At 45.8% G+C, this 11,874-nt stretch overlaps 1 pseudogene; it reads left to right on the top strand.

Moving 5' to 3' along the window:
• The first annotated feature begins 553 nt into the window (after positions 1-553).
• Positions 554-11,116, top strand: LOC116512220 (annotated as a pseudogene).
• The last annotated feature ends 758 nt before the right edge of the window (positions 11,117-11,874 follow it).

Here is an 11,874-nt window from a genome sequence, read left to right as displayed (position 1 = left end):
CGGCTGGTTCTTATTTATTTTCCTCCCACTACGGGGGCGGGGAGAGAAGCAAGGAGACTTTACATGGAAACTGCATTTGGGGGCTTCGGGATTGAATAAAGGGATAATGCTTGGAGACATAGGAAGGGCAAGAAGAAAGGTGTTTTAAGCCTCTTGGAATTCTGAATTCCATAAACCATAAATATTCAAATCTATAAATTTCTCGTTGGCATTTTCTTCACCAGAATCATTCTTTCATTCTAAAAGTAGAAATTCCATACATTGACTGAATGCCTGGAACACTCCAGATTGGCCATGGATTTCAGGCCTTCCATCATAGGATGTGAGTCTGAATTTTTCCATTTTGAGCAAAATTGTTTGCTGGGATGCCAAAACTGACATTTCAGAAGATGGACTAGGACAAAAATGGGAGAAATCAGTGCCTAGTTCGTGCCAGGATTTATTTCTGGTTTGAAGTAAAGGATTGTTTAAGTCCACATTCTGATCAATCCCCAGATAAGGAACAGGATGAATTCTTTGGCTGGTTCCTGAGCCTTCTTGGGAGGCTGAGAAAATGGATTCCCTGAGAGACAGCGATGAAGAAGATGGGACAGAAAAACCACTTCAGTCTCATGAAACCTATTTATGTCAAGGTAAGTTTGAAGATCGTCTAGGGCAGCCTTCTCTGACAGCATGCTAACCAAAGATTATGGATCAGGGGCCAGCAAGCTGTGGCTCTGGAGCCGCATGTGGCTCTTTCATCCCTCTGCTGTGGCTCCCTGTCACCGGTCGGCTCCACAATTGATAGGGTTTTTGGTTAGGATAGGTAGAGGAAAAAAGGTGCCATGCTAGGAGGAGACACTATGGTGAGGGAAAAGGACTTCCAGTCAGCTCCAGAATTGAATGGCAGGCTTCTGGTTAGGACCTTTGTGGCTCTTTGAGTGTTTAAGGTTGCCGACCCCTGTTATGGATGTTGGTCCTGCATATCTAAAGCTCTTCAATCCTGTATAACTGAAGTCCTCTGATTTGAAGTCCTTGAATAGCTTCAAGTGCCATGTGGAATGGTTAAAAAAAAAAACTAGGGAGATTGAATATGGATGAGTGAAAATTCAAAGAAGGCACAATTATTATTTTCCAATGTTAGAAAGGCATGCAAGAGACCATCTTGAGCAAACGACTTGGGATGATGAGGAAGAACTTTAATAAAACAGAGAGAAATGTAAGAACCTCTCAACAATAAATTGCCTTTTATTGAAACACGATGCTCTAGAAAAATTCACTAGAAGTGGTCCTAGTTATTATGATGTTCCCCTCTTTTGATGATTTAATCTTGAGCAAGAAGATTGGGCCAAGGGACCACTAAGGTCCAATCTACAATTAGAATAGAATAACAGAGTTGGAAGAGGCCTTGGAGGTCTTCTAGTCCAACCCCCTTCTTAGGCAAGAAACCCTACACCACTTCAGACAAATGGTTATCTAACATCTTCTTAAAAACTTTCAGTATTGGAGCATCCATAACTTTTGGAGGCAAGTTGTTTGGATCTGAATCCCAAGAGTATCTATGTTGCATATACATAGGAAAGAACACATAACCAGGTCAGCCTAGGATTGATTGATTGATTGATTGATTGATTGATTGATTGAATTTATATGCCACCCATTTCACTATCCAAAGCAACTCTGGGCAAGTTATGTAATTTCATTAGCAGGTTTTTTGGTGCGTAAATTGATTTTGGCCTCTGTTTATGAAAGCTACATACAGGTAATCCATGACTTACAACAGTTTATTGTTCAAAATTGAAATGGCATGGAAGAGTGACTTATGACCATTTTTCACAACCATTGCAACATCCCTATGGTGGTCATGTGATCAAAATTCAGCCGCTAGACAACTGACTCATATTTATGACGGTTGCAGTGTCCCGGGGTTATGTGCTCCTCTTTTGTGACCTTCTGGCAAACGAAGTCAATGAGGAAGGCAGATTCACTTACCAACTGTGTTGCTAACTTAACAACCGCAGTGATTCACTTAACAACTGTGGCAAGAAAGGTCATACAATGGGGGAAAACTCATGTAACAACTTAGCAACAGAAATTTTGGGCTCAGTTATAGTCATATGCTGAGGACTACCTGTATCTGATTTTGTTGCTGTTGCAATTATGCTTTCGTTCCCTTTGCATTGCACTACAGTTTTTACTGTCTGGTTGGCCACCCTTAGAGTCATGTCAATGACACCAGGTCAGAACATAAGTTGCATCCACATCTGGATCAATCTATAAGAAACCAGACTGAGAAGTTTGGGGCTTTCTACTTTTGCATGTATGTGTACTTCCAAGCACATGTGCTTTGTGTACGTATTTATTTTGCTAGGTTTGAAACAGCTATACCAGTCCCAACAGCTTTGTGATGTCACTTTGGGGGTTGAAGGAAGGAGCTTTCCTTGCCACAGGTAAGTCATCCCGACAGCCCTACAGATCCCTCTACCCATACAGGTATTGTTGAACTACAACACATTTGGTGTCTGTGTGGGGCGGGGGGGGGGGGGAGAATTGGCTATTTCAAACTGCTTTTTCACCGAGTAAAATTATTAATCTATCATGGTTAACATGAATGAATGAATGAATGAATGGATGGATGGATGGATGGATGGATGGATGGATGGATGGATAAATGGATGGATGGATGGATGAATGGATGGATGAATGGATGAATGGATGAATGGATGAATGGATGAATGGATGAATGGATAAATGGATAAATGGATAAATGGATAAATGGATGAATGCTTTATTTGGTCTAGAGTGATTAGACCAATGGTGGGTTCCGGATCCCATTCCAACCGGTATGGTTGGAACGGACCCGGCATCACCCACATGGATCTGCACAGCACACATGCGCAGTGCGCACATGCATTGTAGCTGCCAGTGATGCTTCCACAAGCCTCCACGACACTCCAACTGCACAGCACAGCATCACGCAGGTGCTGTATGCACCATGCACGTGCGCGGAAGCGCCGAAGGCTTTAAAGGACAGGTAAGGAGCTCAAGCGGGCAGGTGGGCCCTCTGGAGCACCATACCAGAACAGTACCTGGTGCTATGGGCAGGCTCCGGCACGCCCGTACTGGGGCGTACCACCTGCAACCCACCACTGAATTAGACACACAAGGCATTTGTGCCTGGTGCAGAAGCTTTCAGTGTTCCTGCAAAGCAATATCATCATCATTGTCGTCATCATCATTGTTGTCACACCAAACAGAGGGGAGAAGTAAAGATAAGAAGGATAAAGAACACTACAGCCATACTTCATGGATAAATGCACATAAACATTAGACAGAACTGTGACAATGCTCAACAGTAGTAACTGTGAGAGGGATCTTGGAGTCCTAGTGAACAACCATTTAAATAGGAGCCAGCAGTGTGCAGCAGCTGCCAAAAAAACCAACACAGTTCTAGGCTACAGAAACAGGGATAGAATCAAGATCACTTGAAGGGTTAATACCACTTTATAAGGCCTTGGTAAGGCCACACTTGGAATACTGCATTCAGTTTTGGTTGCCACGATGTAGAAAAGATGTGGAGACTCTAGAAAGAGTGCAGAGAAGAGCAACAAAGATGATTAGGGGACTGGAGACTAAAACATATAAAGAACGATTACAGGAACTGGGTATGTCTAGTTCAATGAAAAAAAGGACTGGGGGAGACATGATAGCAGTGTTCCAATATCTCAAGGGTTGCCACAAAGAAGAAGGAGTCAAGCTATTCTCCAAGGCACCTGAGGGTAGAACAAGAAGCAATGGGTTGAAACTAATCAAGGAGAGAAACAACTTAGAACTGAGGGGAAATTTCCTGACAGTTAGAACAATTAATCAGTGGAACAGCTTGCCTCCAGAAGTTGTGAATGCCCCAACACTGGAAGTCTTTAAGAAGATGTTGGATAGCCATTTGTCTGAAATAGTATAGGGTTTCCTGCTTAGGCAGGAGGTTGGACTAGAAGACCTCCAAGGTTCCTTCCAACTCTGCTATTGTATTGTATTGTAATTAGGTGTTCAGCATAGTGATGGCATGAGGGGGGGGGAACGTCCTTATGTCCATTGTTTTGCAGTCCATGCCCTATGGCAGCATCCAGAGGAGAAGAGTTACAACAGAATAACAGAGTTGGAAGGGACCTTGGGGGTCTTCTAATCCAACCCCCTGTTTGTGCAGGGGACCCTATACCATTCCAGACAAGTGGCTGTCCGATCTCTTCTTAAAACCCTCCAGTAATGGAGCACTCACAACTTCTGAAGGCAAGTTGTTCCCCTGATTAAATGTCCTCACTTTTAGGAAATTTATCCTTAGTTCTAGGTTGCTTCTCTCCTTGCTTAGTTCCCATCCATTATTACTCATCTTACCTTCTGGTGCTTTGGATAAACCCACCCACCCACCCTCTTCTTTGTGGCAACTCCTCAAATACTGGAACTATGTCCAGGATGTGAGGGGGTCTGCAGATATCTTATTATTATGCAATTATTTCCGAACAGTGTTTTTTAACGTTGGCAACTTGAAAATGTATGCACTTCAATTCTTGGCGTTCCCTATCTGTTGTGACTCAGCAGAAGTTTGCTGTGAGTTGAGTCGGGATGCAAGATTAACAATGCAGCTGGGGCTCGTTAGTGTCATCTTTTGGAGATAAAAGGATGGATGGTGCCACGCCCTGGTTGCAGAAGTCAACGCTCATTGATTTGTTCATTGTTCATTGGTCATGGTTTGTTTGTGAGAGACACTTGGAGAAGTGATTTGCTTTCTGTAACCCTGATTCAAAGAGACACTTGGAGAAGTGAATTGCTTTGTAAGAGATTTTGTTTTGCATTCTGTTATCTTCTTGCCAGAGACTTTATTTATGTTTATTTTTGGGCTCGCAGCCAGCGTGAGTCAAGGCTGATAAAGTTCTTTCCTTTTAAGTCTGTCTGCCTGTCGTCTGTGAACGAGCGGAGAAGGGGGGGGGGTCAGAACACCTACCCACAACTTAATATCAATGTCCAAAGCCATCCTATGCTCATCAGCTTTTTTTTCTCTCTCCTCTCTCTCTCTCTCTCTGCAGGATGCTGCTAGCATCTGTTAGCCCTTATTTTCGAGATCTTTTCACCAGTGGCAGCGGCGAGTCTCAAAATGGGGAGATCTTACTTGAGGACATGACGGCCTCCACACTCCACAGCTTGCTGGATTACCTCTACACAGAGGAATTGTCCCTCTCAGCCGAGACTGCTCACGATCTTTTCACAGCAGCTAGCAAGCTTCAGATCCTCCCATTGAAAGAAACAGTTGGAAGGTAATGTTTACAGGGTAACACAGTCGGAAGGGACCAACTTCCAAGAAGATAATAAGGATAAATAATAATGCTACAGTCATCGTTCATGGGTAAACGCACATAAACATTAGATGGCCCTGTGAGAGTTAGGTGTTCAGCATAATGATGGCATGAGGGGAAAACATGTCTTTGTGCCTAGTTGTTTCGCATTCAATGCGAGGGGAAGAGTTATAACAGAATAACAGAGTTGGAAGGGACCTTGGAGGTCTTCTAGTCCAATCCCCGGCTCAAGCAAGAGACCCTATACCTGTGATGGCGAATCTATGGAGCCATATCGGTGAGCACACAAGCTGAGCTCCGGCACGCATGCATGCACCAGCCAGCTGATTTTCGGGCCTTCTGGGCCCACCAGGTGTCAGGAAACATGCTGTTTTGGCCTCCAGGGTGGGGGAGGCCGTTTTCACCCTCCCAGTCTCCTAGAAAGGCTCTGGAGCCTGGGGAGAGTGAAAACAGGCCTTCCGGTCTGACCAGAAGTCAGCAAACGGGCTGTTTCTGGCCTCCAGAGGGCCTCCAGGGGGGTGGGGAAGGCCGTTTTCACCCTTCCCAGGATCCTAGAGAGGGGTCTGGAGCCTGGGGAGGGCAAAAAAACGGATCCACCATGCCATTGCATGCCAAAAAGCGGGGGCAGTGCAGGGGGCACGCGCATGTGCAGGGGAGGGCACATAAAATTATGGGTGGGGGCATGCGCACACATGACCCCCACTTGCACTCCCCCACACTTTTGGCACACAATGGCAAAAAGATTACCCATCACTGCCCTATACCATTTCAGACAAATGGCAGTCCAGTCTCTTCTTAAAAACCTCCAGTGATGAAACACCCACAACATCTGAAGGCAACTTCTGTTCCACTGGTTGATTGTCCTCACTGTTAGGAACTTTTTCCTCAGTTCTTTGGTCAGGAATCCACCTAAATTTGGAAGTCATTCTTTTTCCAAACACAATTCTCATGGTCTCTTTAGCAAGATGTCCTAAGGAGAAAGGAACGGGGTTAGTTCTGGCAACTGAAGTTATTTCCTACCCATCGCACGATATCTTCTGCTCTTCACCAATCCCAAAGGACCTTGCAGCTTCTTTACAAAACTGTCCAGCTTCTCAGCCGAGCATCTCCAAACCCACTCTAGATTAGCAGGTCCTCCACACTGTCAGATACACAACGCAGCTAATCCTCGACTTCAGTGGTGGGTTTCCATTTTTTTTTTAATACTGGTTCGCTCATGGGTCCGTGTGACGCTTCTGTGCATGCGCAGAAGCGTCTGGGTAGGTGGGCGGAGCTTCCCACCACCGGCAGTTAGTAGCTCACCCGATCTGGGCTGAACCGCGAGCAACCTACCTCTGCTCTGTTTGTTTCGTGACTGAAATTACGATGCTGGAAAAAATGACATTACTGTTTTTCACTCTTATGACTGTTACAGCATCCCCATGGTCACATGATCAAAATTTGTACGCATGGCAACTGGCTCATGTTTATGATGCTTGCGGTGTTCCTGTGTCATGTTTTGTAAACTTTTCACTAGCAAAATCAACGGGGAAGCCAGATATACTTAATAACCGTGTTACTAAACTTAACAACTGCAGCGATCTACTTAATAACTGTGGCAAGAAAGTTTGCAAAGAGGGACAAAACTCACCTAACCATTGTCTTGCTTAGCAACAGAAATGCTGAGCACCCTTGTGGTCATAAGTCAAGGACTATCTTGTATAGCAAAAATTGAACTTCCAAAGGTTCAGCTACTATAAGTATAAATACAACTACATCAAAGTCAAATCTGAATGTCTGTAGAGATTCTCAAGGAATATTGAATATAGCTGTCTGCACGGAATATAAATCCTTCCGTCCCCGCTATCCTGTCAGAGCTGAAGAAGCTTCTTGGAGGAGAAGTGAACGTGTTCAAAAGAAAAAAAAAACAGAAAGCCCAGTTGCCTCCTGAAAAAGCATCTTTGGGACTTTCAGGATAAATGCGCCTTGCCTCCCTAAAATCTGGACTGTAAAACATTTCAGGAGTTATGTTTGCACAATATGGAGGACTTTTGTACTGCAGTGTGTTGTGGGAAAACAATCATTGTCTTAGCACATCATATGCACATCATATGAGCCATGGTGGCGCAATGGTTAGAACGCAGCACTGCAGGCTAACTCGCTGCTTACTCCAGCAGTTTGATCCTGATCGGCTTAAGGTTAGCTCAGTCTTCCATTCTTCCGAGGTCAGTAAAATGAGAACCCAGATTGTTGGGGTAAGTGTCCTGACCTGGGCTTCACAAAATCATGAAGCAGACTCCTTGTCTTGACAAAACCCCTTTTATTAAGCTTATGTGAATTCCTCTCATTCACATCCAGCACAGTCCTGGCAAATAGCCTTTCGAGATGAATTTACAACCACAGACCTTATCAGGCTTGGAGAGCTGCCAGGCTGATATCTTCCAAATGCAACACTGGACAAGAAAATACTTGGCAAGGAGCCTCTGAGAGTCACGAAAAAATCTTCACACTAATTAAACGAACTAATTGTCTCCTGCAAACTCCACTCCCCCTTCGCTCCTCTTTATTCCCTATGCGAGGGGCCCTTCACCCTCCACCTGTGCCTTTACTCCCGAGTCAGCCCTTGTTCCTTAACTGCTCCTTTCTCTTGGCAGCTCTGCACATAGGAACAGGCTCCAGCTGTTCTTCTGTCCCACTGATCTCTGACTCCAAAGGCAGCTGATAACTGTCAGACGGCCCTGCCCCCCTCTCTGCTTCTGATGCAGAGCCTTCATCAGAGCCTTCCCCAGACTCCAGGACTGGTCAATGTTCCTCCCCAACCTCCTCACTGCCTGCCACCAGCTCTGCTGGCCACAACAGTAAGAGGCTGACTTCATAAACCGCTTAAAGAAAGTTGTAAAACACTGTGAAGTGGTATATAAGTCCAAGTGCTATAGCTATTACTATATGAATCAGACCATGATACAGAGGCATCATAAAGTTGGCTTATTCAGGCATAGCAAGTTGTACGGAGCCCCGTGGGCTACACTAACCTGAAGCGTGAAAATTAGTGTGTTGTCTGAAAGCAAGCACTTTTTCTTCAAGGCATACCCTGTGCCCAAAAGGGCACAGCACCAGGATACTGACATGAGAGAACTGGGACAAAAACTAAACTTGATTTATACTTAACATTTACATCTAAATGTAGATTAAACACAATGCAATTACTTTTTTATTTAATTAAAACCATTAAATGGCATTAATAGGAGTATCCCCCGTGCCTTTCATAATTTCTCTTTCTGCCTCATTAAAACATATAATTGGATGGCAACTTTGCAGAGAGTTCGGGGGGGGGGGTGTCAAAGGATAACCTTTCTAGGACTTCATGCAGCTCTGGAGAACTCACGGGCTGAACTTTGCAATATTCTTGGAAACAGATCGTTATAGGTATCCCAAAAGCGCATAGCTCCTTGGGGCTGTTCATACATGAGCCTCTCACTGTGCCAAGGGAAGTGCCATTGCTTAATCAAAGTGCTTTCTTTTCGAAAGAGATGTTCTGGCAAGTTACAAATCTACAGGTTTTGATGTTGAGGAAGATGCTCAGCAACCCTCTCTGCTTCCTCAAATGTCTGGGGAGAAAAATGCAGGATATGACTTATCCTGTATCTTCTACCCTTCAGCAACATTTGCTCTCTCACTCCAAAACTATCAGCAAGGTCTCAGCCAGAGGTGGGATTCAGCAGTGACGTGCAGTGAGCTTTATGGCTGGTGAGGCAAGCGGGCAAAAGCCACCATATGTCTACCGCCCTATGTCTGCCAGCACCGGGGCTTCGGCGGGGCTTTGGAAAGCCCTACCAAGCCTTGGTGCGGCTTTCCAAAAGCCCCACTGAAGCCCCGCTGCTGTGTCTGCCATACAGGCAGGATGAGTTCTGCTTTATGGCGGACACAGCGGCAGGGATTTAAAGCCCCGGCGCTGTGTCTGCCATACAGGCGGGACACGTCCCGCTCCAGTAGCGGACACGTGCTGGGGCTTCGGTGGGGCTTTCCGAAAGGGCAGCACTCCGAACACGGCATAAGCTATTCTATTCTATTCTATTCATTCCATTCTACTCTAATTCTCTTCTATTCTATTCCATTCCATTCTACTTTAATTCTATTCTGTTGGTTCTGGTTCTGGTTCTGGTTCTGGTTCCGGTTCCGGTTCCGGTTCCAGTTCCGGTTCCAGTCCCACTCCCACTCCACTCCACTCCATTCCATTCCATTCTATTCTATTCTATTCTTATTCTTTATTAGTAAAAATGTTTGACTCTACATTTATCTCGCTTTTCTCTCAGGTTTCTTGAGCTGATATTTCCATGGGCAATTGTCTCAATCTGTATGGCTTGGCTTATGAGTTCAATCATCCACCCTTACTCCAAGCAGCTCTAAGCTACATTGAACAACACTTTGGAACCCTCGTAAAGCAAGAAGCTTTCCTGAATCTGGATTCTGGTGCTCTGATCCATCTCATCTGCTCAGACCACTTGGAAATAACCTCTGAACTGATCATCTATCAGGCTGTGCGCAGTTGGGTGGAAGCGGCCACCTCCGTACGCCTCCCGCTGTTTCAGAAGCTTCTTGGACATGTCCGCTTTCCACTGCTCACTCATGACGAGCTCGTTGACGTTCAGGCAGATATTGCAGAATATTATCGCCATGTGCGCCTCCGGTGGAAGGAACTAGACGGGATAGGGAGATTGCTAGAGAGCGGTGGGCTCAGAAAAGGCATGTTTGACAACTATTTTGTGTGCGTAGAGGTCAACGAAAGTAGGATCCAGGACGGAGACAACTCAGAATCCTATTTGCATTGTTTTGATCCTCATGCCGAGAAGTGGGAGAAGTTACCGCCAGTAAAATATCTGAGCTACTCCGGATGTGCTTCCGTGGGATGCAAACTTTATCTGTCCGGTGGCCAGAAGGACAATTGTACATTTGTTGACGCTCTTTATGAATACAGCTCTTTGACTAGTCAATGGATGCAGCTTCCATCTATGAGCACAAGCCGGGCTGTGCATCCCTTCCTAGCCTGCAGCAAGAAACTCTATGCTCTTGGAGGCTGCAATGACCTGGGTCCTCTTACTTCCGCTGAGGCCTTCTGCGTGGAGCAGAATACCTGGAATCCCATTGCTAACCTTCCCCTTGCTTTGATGTACCCTGCTTCAGCAGTGCTCAAGAATAAGCTCTACCTAATAGGAGGGAAAGCTTCCTGGAGCTACCGGGGCCTTCTTATCTATGACACAAACGCCAATTGGTGGACTGAGGTGCCCATGGAGTTCGCCTGTTACGGCGCAGCGGCTGTCTCCATTGGAAACGGGATATATGTTTTGGGTGGATACTCCGAGGAGAGGGGCAATGTCCTAGTCCACACTCTGATGGGCAGCGAAGAGGTTCCTTCCTGTACCAAAGGTAGCTTTTACCTCTGTGAGAATGGCAGAGTCAATTGGGACATCACCATACCGGAATTGCCCATCGCCTTGGCATTCGCTTGCGCATTGGAATTCCAAGGTAAGATTTACCTGTTAGCGGGCAAAGATGAGAATGACTCCTATAACACAAGCTACAGCTGGGTACCAGAGGACACAAGCTGGACCCAATGCCCGGAAGAAATCCCTGTCACCCATGAAGTGAGGCTGTTCAATTGTGCAACCTTGAAGATGCCCAAAAAGCCAATCCGAAGTCTTCTGCTTGCAACAACAGCCAAGTCTACTGTAACCGGGGTGGACCACGCCAAGAAAGGACAGTCAGGTTCATACACCAACGATGGCTGTGGGCTGAACTGCTGCTGGGGTTGAAGTTGATGCCAAAAGGGCTCCCCCCCCCAATCTCCCCGATTCCTCTGGCTTTTAGCAACCCAAAAGAAGACGGTCTCTCCCAAATGTAGGACATCTCTGCCCTCAGGGCTGATGGGCTTCATGGATGTTACCCTTGAAACAATGAGTCTGCTTGGGATGGACATATCACAAAAATCAATACCATCAGCGCTCTCCATTCATCCTTTCCAAGATGAAAAGGTTACATCTTTCTTAGGCTTGTATTAAAAGCTCTGGCTCTGTTTAGGGTTTTGGGTTGTGTTTCGTTTTTGCTATTTTCTCCATCCTTGGAGATCACTTGGGAAATTATTTCATTACATTTTACTTCGACTGCCCTCTGAATAATTCCATGCTGCTTATGTGTGGCTCCCAGCCAACAGTTTCGGATCTGGCTTGCTAGTTTTGAAGGCAGAAGCTCCCCGTAGACCGGGGGTGTCAAACTCAATTTCATTGAGGGCCACATCAGAGCTCTGGTTGACCTCAGGGGACCAGATGGGTGTGGCTGACTGGGTGGGTGTGGCCATCTTGGTGCCACTCCCCAAACTGCTGGCATGTTTCCTCTTCGCATTGAGTAGACCAGGCCAAAGCCATGCAGGCCCAATGTTTCCTCTTCGCATTGGGTAGATGTGGGCCGGCCTCTTACATTTTCCAGGACAGCCCTGTCGTATATGTTCAGATGATATAAATCAAGGTGAAAATTTCTAATCCTGCTTTTCTAACTGTGACAATGAAAGTTATTG

The sequence above is a fragment of the Thamnophis elegans genome, chromosome 8, assembly GCF_009769535.1.
Source record: "Thamnophis elegans isolate rThaEle1 chromosome 8, rThaEle1.pri, whole genome shotgun sequence".
NCBI classification, from domain to species: domain Eukaryota; kingdom Metazoa; phylum Chordata; class Lepidosauria; order Squamata; family Colubridae; genus Thamnophis; species Thamnophis elegans.
This window is presented reverse-complemented; position numbering and strand designations above follow the sequence as displayed.